Source organism: Pinus tabuliformis, chromosome X, assembly GCF_031772625.1.
Source record: "Pinus tabuliformis cultivar Carrire ecotype Pingquan chromosome X, CPIR1, whole genome shotgun sequence".
Classification (NCBI taxonomy): Eukaryota; Viridiplantae; Streptophyta; class Pinopsida; order Pinales; family Pinaceae; genus Pinus; species Pinus tabuliformis.
The window spans coordinates 1595944166-1595958040 of record NC_142308.1 but is presented as its reverse complement, the minus strand read 5'-3'; the positions used below and the strand labels follow the sequence as shown (position 1 = coordinate 1595958040).

General features: G+C 37.1%; 1 pseudogene; it reads right to left on the bottom strand.

The window, feature by feature from the left end:
• Window positions 1–10439: 10439 nt before the first annotated feature.
• On the bottom strand, window positions 10440–13018 carry LOC149146133 (uncharacterized; annotated as a pseudogene).
• Window positions 13019–13875: the final 857 nt, after the last annotated feature.

Here is a 13875-nt window from a genome sequence, read left to right as displayed (position 1 = left end):
GATGCAGGTAATGAATATATTCAGGGCTACACTAAGCAGTCTACAACGCATCCATTGCCAGCTCAACCTTTGCAATATATGCAGAATTTCCACTCTCCTATTGTTGGGCCTGGACCTCCAATGCAAACCTTTTAGCTTTTTCTCCATATTATCAAAGTTATCCTGGAAGTCCTCTTTAAAAGCCTTGTTGATGACCTAATTGAATGACAGGAGATGGCATGGCACATCTAGGTAATACGTGAATGGGGAAGATGAGCTAGAGAGCTAGCCACTAACTGGAGTAACCGAGAGACCTTTGAGAGTCAACACTGAGCATGCCCTAAGGGACTGAACGAGGTAATGACCTCCGAAGAACATAGTGGTAAGTACGGATTTATGTCTTTCCTTGAAGCTAAATCCCACAAATCCCTAAATCTGCAAAGGAATGATACCAATTTGAAGATGGTCTTGAGGCAAAGAGGTTGGGCTCCAAACTCTGCCTGAACAACAACCTAAGGTACATTTTGCTTGCATCAAATGTACCTAAGAAATAGGATCTGGACTCTTTCTAACTTCTCCCAATCAACTTGAGTCTTGAAATAAAATTCCATACATTGACTACCTTATTAGTTATACTACTGAAGAAATCAATAACAACCTCTAATAAGGCATGTTCGTAAGAACAAATCAGTGACTTTTTTATATCCTTTTTCAATGTAGTAGGTTAAGAAGGATAGTAAACAATACGAAACCATTTCCTTTTATCTATGATATATCAAATCCAAAGGGTATCAACAAATAAGTTCTTAATCCTAAAAGAACTAAAAGGGTAAAACAAGCATATTCTATTATGCAACCCAAGTGACAAATTTAAATATGATGAATGTGCCAATGATTGCTACCAATCATACTATGGCAATATGGCATGTAAAATTTCTACCATTGGCCAGTGCAATATCTAACATCCATTATTATGTAAAATTAGCTCAAAAATTAGTATATCTTGCTCATAATTTTTTTGCATTGACAAGCGTGGAAGCAACTTGTATTTCTACTTGTATAACTTCATCTTTACCATATGCAAGGCGATCTCAATAGTGGATGTAAAGAGGACATGTTCCTGGGTTACAAATCCATTTTTTTGCCTTGTCCATTTAAGTTGAAATTGCTTGATGTTGACACTCTCTATAAGCACTTTTCCATCTTGTGGATCATATAATATCTCAATCAGACTTATAATGCACCTTATATCTTTTACCATTGTATGAAAACCTTGGAAATAAAAGCTATGAAGCAGACCCAACTGTGATTCAGAACAAATGAATACATATACAAAATTGGCAATCCATACCAAAAATATGATTATACAAGTTGTTGCCAACAAGGTTTCTGCAGTCAAGCAAAGCTATGAAAGAGTAATGCTCGGAGTACTTACCAAGATGCTTGACAATGGCAGTGGCTTTAAGCCTAGTTGTTGTTAAACCTGCAGACATTGTTGTTCCTTGTATTTTTCAAACCTTTCATTGAAGTCAGCAAATCAATACCTAGAATCCAAGTTGATACTTGCCCTCAAATTGTTGGTGTATTTGTGGGGATGCTTAAGACCATTTCCACTGGCGATAGTCATCCACATTGGCCTTGTTTTATTGCTTGGTTTAGTGCTGTCACTATAAATCAAGGGATAACTAAGTATTTAGGGATAACTAAGTATTTTTACTTCGATACTTGCCCTAAAATTGTTGATGTATTTGTGGGGATGCTTAAGACCATTTCCATTGGTGGCAGTCATCCACATTGGCCTTGTTTTATTGCTTGGTTTAGCACTGTTACTATGAATCAAGGGATAACTACGTATTTTTACTTCAATACTTGCCCTCAAATTGTTGGTGTATTTGTGGGGATGCTTAAGACCATTTCCATTGGTGACAGTCATCCACATTGGCCTTGTTTTATTGCTTGGTTTAGTGCTGTCACTATAAATCAAGGGATAACTAAGTATTTTTACTTCGATGAATCAAAAGAAAAATCAAGAGATAGCTCAGGCGTGAAGGGAATATGAGACTATGGCAGGGACTGGTCCAACTCCTTGCCTTTGAACTTGAACTAGGATATGAAACAATGGGATTTGTTGGCACTATAATTGGAAATGGAACTACAGCCTTGCATCTCAATTTGGACATATGAATAGATGTGAAACAGGTGAACTATAGGGTATGCTAACTATAAAATTGATAATGACACCCACCCAGGACCTGGAAGCTGGAATTGAACCCACACCTATAACTGGATCAGTTGTTGAATCTACTCGAACATGAAAGTGAGCCGTCTTTAGGTAAATAATTAGTGCAACATCTTTCATTATAATTATGGAAAAGGCATTTCTCTTTCATCCATTCATGGTATGCTGGTTGTGATAAATTCATTAGAATAACAGCTGTGTAAACCATACTACAGCACTTAAACCATTTGGTTAGATTGTTGACTAGTAAAGATGTCATTTCAGTGATCTCATGCTTATAAATTTGTTGGAATATTAGACTTACAGCTTGTCTGTATTGTTGTGGGATTTGCAAGTGTAGGAAAAACTTGTGCTCTGTTTTCCAAGCTTATGCCATTGCAATGTGTACTTTTGACATTTATGAACAGCACAACATTGTGTACTTTGGACATTAAACACCAAGGCGTGAGCATGGGCACTCATACACAGCCTATCATATTTTAACCAATAGAGATGAACAGGAAAATTACCATTGGTTCTATGTGCTGCCACAACAGATTTTGAGAGCTGCAAATTGGTTAACATAAGCCTGTTTATTTAGTTGGCAATGCAAGTAATCAAATCTTGAACCCAAATCTGAAAAGGATACTTCCCTAACATTTTCATCCGTGTGAGATATGCTGGTTGTGGTATATTCATTAGAGTAATTGTTGTGTAAACCATACCATAGCTCTCAAACAATTTGGTTAGCTCACTGACTAACACAAGTGTCATTTCAGTGATCTCATGCGTGTAAATTTGTTGGAATACTAAACTTACAGCTCATATATATTACTGTTGAATTTTCTAGAGTGAAAGAAACGTGTGCTCTATTTTCCAAGCTCATAAATAGCACACGATTGTGTACTTTTAGCATCACATACCTGTTGTCGCCAAAATTGTACATTTGAATTGCGACAACGCCCAGGGCAAGGGCTATCACTCTGATCCTTGCCCTCTCCGTTCTAGCTGTCTCCCTACAGCAGGCTATGGGGGGTAGTCCCTATGAAATGTAAGGATGAAAGACTTGTCGGGAGTTGACAAGCTCGGGAGACACAACTGAATGGCCTAGCAACCTGTTTAATGATGATTAGCAAGTTCAATTATTAGCACAATTTAGTTAGATTATTTGAGAGACTAGTGCCTTATGTAGTCAAATCACTTGCACAAGATAAATTAGTTACCAAGTTACTGGATGAATAGTTGCTACCTAGGATGCACACTATCTTATATGAGATGTGACACCTAAAACTAAGTGAAATGCAAACTCTTGGTTAATTTTAGATTAGATGTCTATCTAAGTGAGTCCTTTCTCTCAATTGTTTTGAACTTAGTCTCAAGTGTAGGTTGTGGAGAGAAACCCAGGGAAAGTAAGCTATGGCTTGATTAACGATACATTCCCTGGAGTTCTAACCACTCGAATGCCTCCGGCACTGCAGAGATTGTGGCTCTGATAAGTGCAAGGTCACCGTGTTAACCACAAGTGAGGGTCTAAACTTCGCAAGTTGGGTGAGAAAGGTGGTCCTATCGTCTTTCAACCAAGCTTATGCCTGGAGGTAAATTAATTAATGCACTACTATTCCTAGAATGCAAGTGCAAAATGAGTGATTAGCCTTAGGTAAGATTGTTAAAGTACTTTAAGAAAATATATCTAAATAATAATATTCGATTTAGAGCGATAAAGAAAAGTACTTAACAACAATGTTCCACAAAGACTCCGGTGCGGGGAGACGCACAAGGGGGACGTGTGGGAGTACCCCCAAATTTTAGGGAAATTTTAGGGGTGCGGGGAGATGTCGAGGTATATAATTTAATAAATAAATAAATATCTATATATATATAATTCAAGTTCATATTCGTGGGCAAAGCAACAACATGCAGGTTGAGGGTTGGAGCAACTGCATATATATATATATATATATATATATATATATATATATATATATATATATATATATATATATATATCAAGTTCATATTCGTGGGCAAAGGAGCAGCGTGCAAGTTGCGGGCTGGAGCAACTGCAAGTGCAGGGTGACTCTGGAGCAAATGGCGTCCACTCTAGAGTCTCGACAGACTAATATTAGCGACGACAGGAGGATGGCTGGGCGGCGGCTCAGCTCAGCGTATTCAGCGTTCCGTTGAAATGAAAATGACTCATGAGTGTTCCATTTAAGTTTTAACTTTCATTTTATTCAACCTAGGTTTTAGACTTTTAGTTATTTAATATTTTTTTGTTCTACTTAGTTTTAATTTTAAAACTAAATAGAACAAAACCAAATAGAGGCGATCTGGGATGGGTGACCTCCCGAGAAGTCTTGGTTACCGAGTCCAAGCCTCGGAAGTGATGATTGACACTATGTGATTCATTTCACTAGTTTCAATCCCACTTCTTCACCCCTGTGAGCATCACTTGATGCAATGAGTGCTAAGTGAACTATTCAAAAACCATGAGAAATTAGTCAGTTACGACTACCTCTCATGGAAATGGTCATACGTGAAGGACTTACTTAACGCAGTTGAATCCCAAAATATATCTAATATAATGCACTACGTAAACCCCCTAATACTTAAATTCAAAAAGAGTGAAGGGATCTCTACTTAAATGGTTCATGAGGCACAATACTTGCTAAGCTTTTGCAAATGGTGTAGCAAGCTAAGTGGGCTTGATTGTGGGGAAAACTCCACAGTTAAGCGCGCTTAAGCCAGAGGCGATCTGGGATGGGTGACCTCCTGGGAAATCCTAGTTATCGGGTGCAAGCCCCGAAAGTGATGATTGACGCTATGTGATTCATTTCACTAGTTTCAATCCCACTTCTTCACCCCTGTGAGCATCACCCGATGCAATGAGTGCTAAGTGAGCTATTCAAAAACCATAAGAAATTAGTCAATTACGACTACCTCTCATGGAAATGCAATGAGTGCTAAGTGAACTATTCAAAAACCATGAGAAATTAGTCAATTACGACTACCTCTCATGGAAATGGTCATATGTGAATGACTTACTTAACGCACTTGAATCCCAAAATATATCTAATATAATGCACTGCGTAAACCCCCTAATACTTAAATTCAAAAAGATTGAAGGGATATCTACTTGAATGGTTCATGAGGCATAATACTTGCTAAGGTTTTGCAAATGGGGTAGCAAGCTAAGTGGGCTTGATTGTGGGGAAAACTCCACAGTTAAGCGCGCTTGAGCCAGAGGTGATCTAGGATGGGTGACCTCTCGAGAAGTACTAGTTACTAGGTGCTATGTGATTCATTTCAATAGTTTTAATCCCACTTCTTCACCCCTGTGAGCATCACCCGATGCAATGAGTGCTAAGTGAACTATTCAAAAACCATGAGAAATTAGTCAGTTACGACTACCTCTCATGGAAATGGTCATACGTGAAGGACTTACTTAACGCAGTTGAATCCCAAAATATATCTAATATAATGCACTGCGTAAACCCCCTAATACTTAAATTCAAAAAGAGTGAAGGGATCTCTACTTGAATGGTTCATGAAGCACAATACTTGTTAAGGTTTTGCAAATGGGGTAGCAAGCTAAGTGGGCTTGATTGTGGGGAAAACTCCACAGTTAAGCGTGTTTGAGACAAAGGCGATCTGGGATGGGTGACCTCCCGGGAAGTCCTGGTTATCGAGTGCAAGCCCCGGAAGTGATGATTGACGCTATGTGATTCATTTCACTAGTTTCAATCCCACTTCTTCACCCCTGTGAGCATCACCCGATGCAATGAGTGCTAAGTGAACTATTCAAAAACCATAAGAAATTAGTCAATTACGACTACCTCTCATGGAAATGGTTATACATGAATGACTTACTTAATGCAGTTGAATCCCAAAATATATCTAATATAATGCACTGCTAAACCCCCTAATACTTAAATTTTTTTAATTGTTTTGATTTTTAATTGTTTTGACTTTTTATTTTTAATTTGGGTCTTATTAGAAAAATTTTAAGGGGGACACCCAGAAGCACCCTTTTTGAAGGGGGACGCCCAAATGCATCCTTTTTGGGGAGTCTAGACTCCCACACTGAAGGGGGACACTCAAATGCACCCTTTTTGGGGAGTCTAGACTCCCACACTGGGGAAACACACCCCTTGCATCTCCCCAAGACTCCCCAAAAAGGGTGCGTGGGGAAACGCACCCCGAAAAGACTCCCCGTCCCAGGTGCGAGGGGTGTGTGCACCCAACCCTGGGGGACGCGTCCTCGTGGAACATTGCTTAACAATTACAAAGACAATCTTCACCAAAAACAGTGATCAATGAACCAATTAGGATACCCAATGACAAGTAGAGTGTAAAGCACTTCAAGATTAGAAATCTCACAATGGACAATTATTTGATCAAATATAAATGTAAAATGCACAAAAGTCAAATGTGTCTCTCGACAACCTCCCAATCTCTGAAGCTCGTGGGGAAAAGGAGGCTTCAGCCACATCATTCTAGCAAGCTAGCTCCAATGCCTTTTCATTACTTACTGTCAACATTTGAGCTAATCCTTGGCCTTTAACAAGCTTGGTTCGCCTAATCTCCAAATCATATTCTTGAATCTTGGTCACCCATTTGGCACGAGTCCTTAAGCAATCAGTTTGTGTTAATATATCTTTGACAGTGCAATGTGGAACAAAGGCAATAACTTTAGTATAACCCACATATGTCCTAAAATGCTTAAGAGATTTGACCAAAGCATAGGCTTGTTTCTCCATAATGTTATAATTGAATTCTGAATTCTACAGGGATTTGCTCATGAAGGCTATTGGTTGTTCATGACCTTCTTTGATTTTCTGCAACAAGACGCCTACTATAGTATCCTCAAAAGCAGAAAAAAAGATCATAAATTCCTTTGAATAATTTGGGTTGATAAGGGCAGGACCCTTAGCTATAGCATCTTTAATATCCTGAAATCTCTTTTTACCTTCAACTTTCCAAATAAATTTAGCATCTTTCTTCAGTAAGCACTGTATGGGCTTAACAATTTATGCATAGTTTGGAATGAATCTCCTAAGGAAATTGATCTTCCCCAAAGTATCTAAATAATAATATTCAATTTAGAACAATAAAGGAAAGTACTTAACAATATTTAACGATCTCACCTAAAGCTAATCACTCATTTTACACTTGCATTCTGAGTAGTAGTGCATTAATTAACTTACTTCCAAGCATAAGCTTGGTTGAAAGACGATAGGACCACCTCTCTCGCCCAGCTTGTGAAGTTTAGTACTCACTTGTGGTTAACGGTGACCTTGCAGTCATCAGAGCCACAGTCTCTGCAGCGTCGGAGGCATTTGAGTGGTTAGAACTCCAGGGGAGGTATCGTTAATCAAGCCATAGCTTGCTTCCCCTGGGTTTCTCTCCACAACCTACACTTGAGACTAACTTCAAAACAGCTGAGAGAAAGGATTCACTTAGATAGGCATCTAATCTAAAATTAACCAAGAGTTTGCATTTCACTTAGTTCTAGGTGTCGCATCTCATATAGGATAGTGTGCATCCTAAGCAGCAATTGTTCATCCGGTAACTTGGTAACTAATTTATATTTTGCAAGTGATTTGACTCCATAAGGCACTGGTATCTCCAATAATCTAATTAAATCATGCTAATAATTAAACTTGTTAATCATTAACCAAGTTGCTAAGCCATTCAATTGTGTATCCTGAACTTGTCAGTTCCCAACATGTCTTTCATTCTCACATTTCATAGGGACTACCCCCCATAACCTGTCTTAGAGAGACAACTAGAACCGAGAGGGCAGGGATTAGAGTGACAGCCCCCACCCATTCAATTGTGTATCCCGAACTTGTCGGTTCCCGACAAGTCTTTCATTCTCACATTTCATAGGGACTACCCCCCAACCTGTCTTAGGGAGACAACTAGAACGGAGAGGGCATGGATTAGAGTGACATCCCCCACCCTGAGTCGTTGTCACATTCACCTGTACAATTTGGGCGACAACAATACCAAAAGTGTGAGCATGGGCACTCATGTACAACTCTTCATATTTAAACCTATAAATATGAACAAGGAAACTACAATTGGTTCTCTGCGTTATCACAACATATTTTGAGCGGAAAATTGGTAAACATAGACATGTTTATTTAGATGGCGTTGCAAGTAATCAGATCTTGAACCAAATCCAAAAAGGATAAGGCACTTTCCAATGTTTTCATCCATTCATGATATGGTGCTTGAGGTATAATCAACCATACTATAGCTCTCAAATCATTTGGCCAGGTCACTGACAAGTACAGGTCATTTCAGTTATCTCGTGCTTATAAATTCATTGGACTATTATACTAACAGCTTGTATATGTTGTTGTGGAATTTGCCAGTGTGGGAAAAACTCGTGCTTTCTTTCACAAACTAATAACTAGCACACGATTGTGTACTTTTGGCATCTAATAACAAGGTGTGAGCATGGGAACTCAGGTACAGCAATTCATATTTAAACCTACAAAAGATGAACAGGAAAATTACCATTGGTTCTATGCACTATCAAAGCAGATTTAGAGGGCTGCAAATTGATAAACATAGGCCTGTTTATTTTTGGCATTGGTGGTTAGTTTTGGTCTTGGCTTTCCACATCAAGAAGACCAAGCCTTGGAGCCAATACGCAGATCCTTTCATTGTCATGGTTATGATTAGTAGCGAAGAAGGTAATGCACTCAGAATTGCATCTAGATTCTAGAATACAGAATAAGATTTATTTATAAAAATATCTTTGGTGGTGAAATGAGTAGGCTATAAGTCCCTTGTTTACTCTCTTATCTTACAGTTTCTCCCACTTTGCTAGCAGAGTAAGAATTCATACATGCATCCAGCCCTGAGCCTTAAAAAATATAGGCTTCTGAATTGATGAGTGAAATTTCTAGAGTGACCCGAACATAAAATAACCAACTTGGGATCCGAAATGCCATCTCCTTTCTTTCAAGTCAGAACTTTGACCATTATTCAGTTCATCATTTCTAAAGCATCATCATATAGTACTCCACTAGAATAAAAAGGCCATCCATCTTTTGAAGAACCAAGATCATCGATATAAGTGTAAAGTACAAATCATGCAATTACAGCTTTTCTAACTGTATTGAACAATATTAAGACTCTCAATGAGCATTTTGAAAATTGTCTCAAAAGGTCTTCAGACATTTTATTAAATCTAACCTATCTATTAGCATCATTCACTTTAATCTACTTTATTCTACCAGTATTCTCCTTAATGAGGCCATTGTGCAGGAGAAGAATAGTTTAATTTTAAAATTTAAAACACAATTTGATAGCCTTTGTCCTGACTAGTGCATTTGAACTCCTAGCATACCTTCTTAATTATTACTGGAGGCACATTCTTTGAATTTGTCAACAAAGAAACTGATTAATTTATAATATGTATAACAAAGCAGTTTAATGTTCAACTTGTCTAATTTTACATTTGGCATTAGGTATATCTGAATAAATTGTAGTGCTTCTTTGGAGGATTATCATTTAAAGGCTCAAGAAGCTATGGGTTGCATACAAGAAAAGGTTGCCTCTCAAAACTATGAAATTACAAAATGCAATCAAACCATTGAGAAACTCCAAGTACATTATTTTCTAACAAACTTTCCCATTAATTTAAGATTTTCACTTGGATGACTATATGTTTGAGCTGGGTTCAACTTTACCTTTGTTATCAGTCAAAACTTTGTATTTTCTATAAAAGGTTGAGCTGTTTTTGTAAAAAATGAAAATATAATTGAAAGGTCAGGTTGAATCTCAAAATGAAACTTTACTTCTCGAATGATAGGTTTCCAACAAGAAGCCCTTGAAAATAAACTGTTTAGACAAGAAAGTGCAGCACTTCAGGCTAAGAAACAGTCTTTGCAAAAAAAGGGTGAAGATATTTTTCTTTGTGCCAATTTCTAGGATTGGTTTTAGGAGCATGAAACCCAAACTAAGTGACATGAATTTAGTGGAATAGGTAGAAAACTTGGAAACTAAATGTGCAATCTGATTATCTCTATATCTCCAATTGTCAGATATCCACGTAAGGACCTATAGCCTAACTGAACATTACTAATTATTAATAAAAGCATATTAGGTTCTCTGTAAGATGCAATGGGATTATTGTATTAACAAGATCACTTCTTGAAGGGATGTTTTCATATCAATAAGTTATCTCTGCAGGTGGTTATATGAGCAATTAACAGATATATAACTAGTGAATTGCAAGTTTCCTTAGACCTAGAAAATCATAACTAGCTACTAGATCCTTAAGTGATAATATATGACTGGCAATGCTGGAAAGTCTTCTTCCCTAAACATCAGATCCAAGTTGTTTAATGGCTGCAAACTCCTGAACCCTTCCTAATATACCAACTCTGCCAGCTTGCCCATTGACTTCCTTTTTTAATCTTAAAAATGTATTTCAGGACTGAATTTCTTCTTATCTAAAGATGTTTGAGAGGTCTTTTGTTTTTCAAATCATTTTTTATTTCTAAGAGGGAATGCCCATGTCTTCTCTAGAGTTCCATTAGTGCCTTCTAATGTTTGACTACTAATAATCGTGGCTCTTTATCAGTGGAATCTTCATCTTCACTAGATAAAACATTTACTGATGATAGTCATCTGAGCATGAAACATAGGTTTCTGGATAGACCTAAGACAGTGACAATTATTAATAGGGTTAAACCCTTCAGATATTCCATGGCTCCAACATTCTCCAAATTTATCTACATATCCTATCTTTTCTAGAGGATTTGCAGGTTTTCATGGAAATACATCCTCTGTGTTATCAGTGCTTCAGGATATTAGACGTGATCAAGAATATTCAAAATTGTTATCCCTTGAACCATGTGACATTAAAGATCCAGGTGAAACCAGATCCTCTCCATTGACCCAATCATGATGACGAACATCTAATGATTTCATTGAAATTGTACGAGATTTCTCTTCCACATATGAAAAAATTTGTTTGCGTCAACTTCCAATGTCACTCCATCAAAGCAATCATGCATGGCTACACATTCAACTCAAGTAAAAGGCATTATTTCTGACTTGTTGTCAACATAGTAATGAGACCTTGGGTATTCCATCAAAAAACCCTAAGAAGAGATACTAAAGAGGTAATCGCTATAATTCCACCAGCAAGTTTCACTTGTTTTGTAGGTGGAATTGTTATGCCCATAGAAAGAGTGGTCATCATCTATTGCTACCCTTGCTTTCCAATCAAGTACCAAATCAAGGATTTCTTTATCAATGTAATTTGTAATCTTTGTAACGTCTTAATCAACAAGGTCAAGTTCAGCAACAATTTTGCAAGCAAAACTCATGGTTGTATCCCCTTCCACATCAAACAAGAAATAGATATATATGCAGATGCATCTTGCAAGATGTATTGAATATTGTAACATTAACATGGGTGAAAAAATAGACTAGGGACTAGTTGATAGAAGTAGAAAAGATAAATAGTCTTAAAATGTAATGTGCTAGTCGGGTTAGGATTTAGGATCTGCTGGTAGGTTCATGGTTTACTAGTGCAATATAAAATTCATTACCTTCTGTGTCCATAATTCAAAACATTGTGTGTTATGCTCTCCCTTCTTGCCTTTGATAGTGAAATTTATGTTGTGAGACATATTATCCCATCTAAAGCATGAGAGCACATGTACAACATTTTGGTGTTTCTAATTTTCATAGGGGGCAGAAATCCCATTCTTGTTATACACTTGCACAAAACATTAGATTTGGCGTGCTTTATGATGAACATTTTGAAAAGCTTCAATGTTAGGCTCTCTTAATAATGGGCCGAGTTCCCCCACATCACCTCTGTAGAAATCTAATACAGAAAAGGAATATTCTAAGCCATGCTCATCAGCTTGGAGAAATGGGTCCATTAAGAGCTCCATTACAAGAAGCCTTCTAGAAATAGTGGCCAAGCATTTCTGAATAAATTTTCTCACTTCAGGATCCTTCACTTTGTATAGAGCTGCTAGTTTTTACTCCTTAGTATCGATTCAAGAACTACAATTTAATCCCAAAATTCTTGTATAAACAATAGCTAAACAAGGTAGTTTCTAAGCTGAAACTATAAATGATGAAAACTTCTCAATTTCTCATTTGATAGAAAACTGGGAAAAATTATTAATCAAAATATTATCATCTTATACATTATGCTCTAAAATGTTGGACATAGAAAAAGGTGACAATGAAGAAGCTCAATTCAGGGCTACAATGGAGTAACTGAAGAAATGGATTAAACATGTTACATGATGGCATTGTAAGTCCTACGTTAAGGAAAATTACCTCACATTTAATTCAGCTATGAAAATGTCTCCAAAACCATCTTGAATTCGATCCAACCAGAAAGCTGAAGCACTACAAATATCATTGTTGGATAAAACAATCATTCTACAAAAGAAATTTTGATTGTTGTCAATATAATAGAAGATAGATATCACAATTGGTTACAGTAAGTCCACAATATGACATCCTCCTTATGTAAAAAGGAGAAGTTTTGATGGAGTAATCCAAAATAAGGAATTGAATTAGCGAAGCTTACGATTAAGTAATTAATAACAACCCTAAAACCTATGTAAGAAAGGGGTAGAGATAAACTTTTCTATTTGAAACGAGCGAAGTGATTAATAGGACCAAAGAGATTAGTGGATGAACTAGTATCAGATACTACTTTGTCAATTTCAGTGTTCAAATTGGCCAATAAGTGGTGTCCACAAGATTAAAAACTAGGTCTCCTCAGGGAAAGCACCCCAACTTACTATTCAAACAGCGGGCCATGGACGATAGAGAATAATTTTATTATGATGACGAGAAGAAACAAAACTAAAGTAGAATTAACTTATAAAATAGTTTCTAAAACAAAACTTGTCATACTTTGATGAAGTTGATGCAACAAATATATTCAGGAAATAATTCCACTGTCACTCACATCTAGATTGACATTCATTACAAGAGAGAGAATTTGGTGAGTGAGCTTATATGAAATCATTTGTTGGTCTACAACCTGACTTATGGACGATGGAGGTATCTACTTAGCCACAAGAGTTAGGATAGACACATCAATCTCATGGGAAAGTTATAAATGTAATGATAAAAATTCCAATAAGAAAAACATGCTACTAAACATTAATTTCAAGTATTTTCAATCGCTAATCACCAGAAACAAACATATTGAAAACTTGTAAGGATCATAAAATAAGGAAGTAAAGATACAAACGAAAAAGCCAATTACATTGATGGATGCTTCATGCTTCATAAGGTACTTCCTCTGCCATTTTTGCAATCGGCTGGGTGATGTTGAGAAAGGAGCCATGACCAATCTTATGGAGCTCATTGTTTACAATCTTCTCCAAGTGCCTGTAGGGGCAGCACACCACGTGACTGCCCTTCGGAGGCACAGATATGAGAAGAATAGCAGACATGCGAGAATTGAGAGATTGTAAAGTTGCATCTGCCCACTAAAATTCTGTTATCACCATCATGAATAGAGGCATCGATAGATGAATGGTTTTGCAGCTCATGTTCTTTAATAAGGGACTCCATAGCAAGAAACCCAGAAAACCCAATTTAAATCATTGTGAAAAACATCAATCCCATAAGTCACAATCATTTTCCAAACCACATGAGAGGAACCC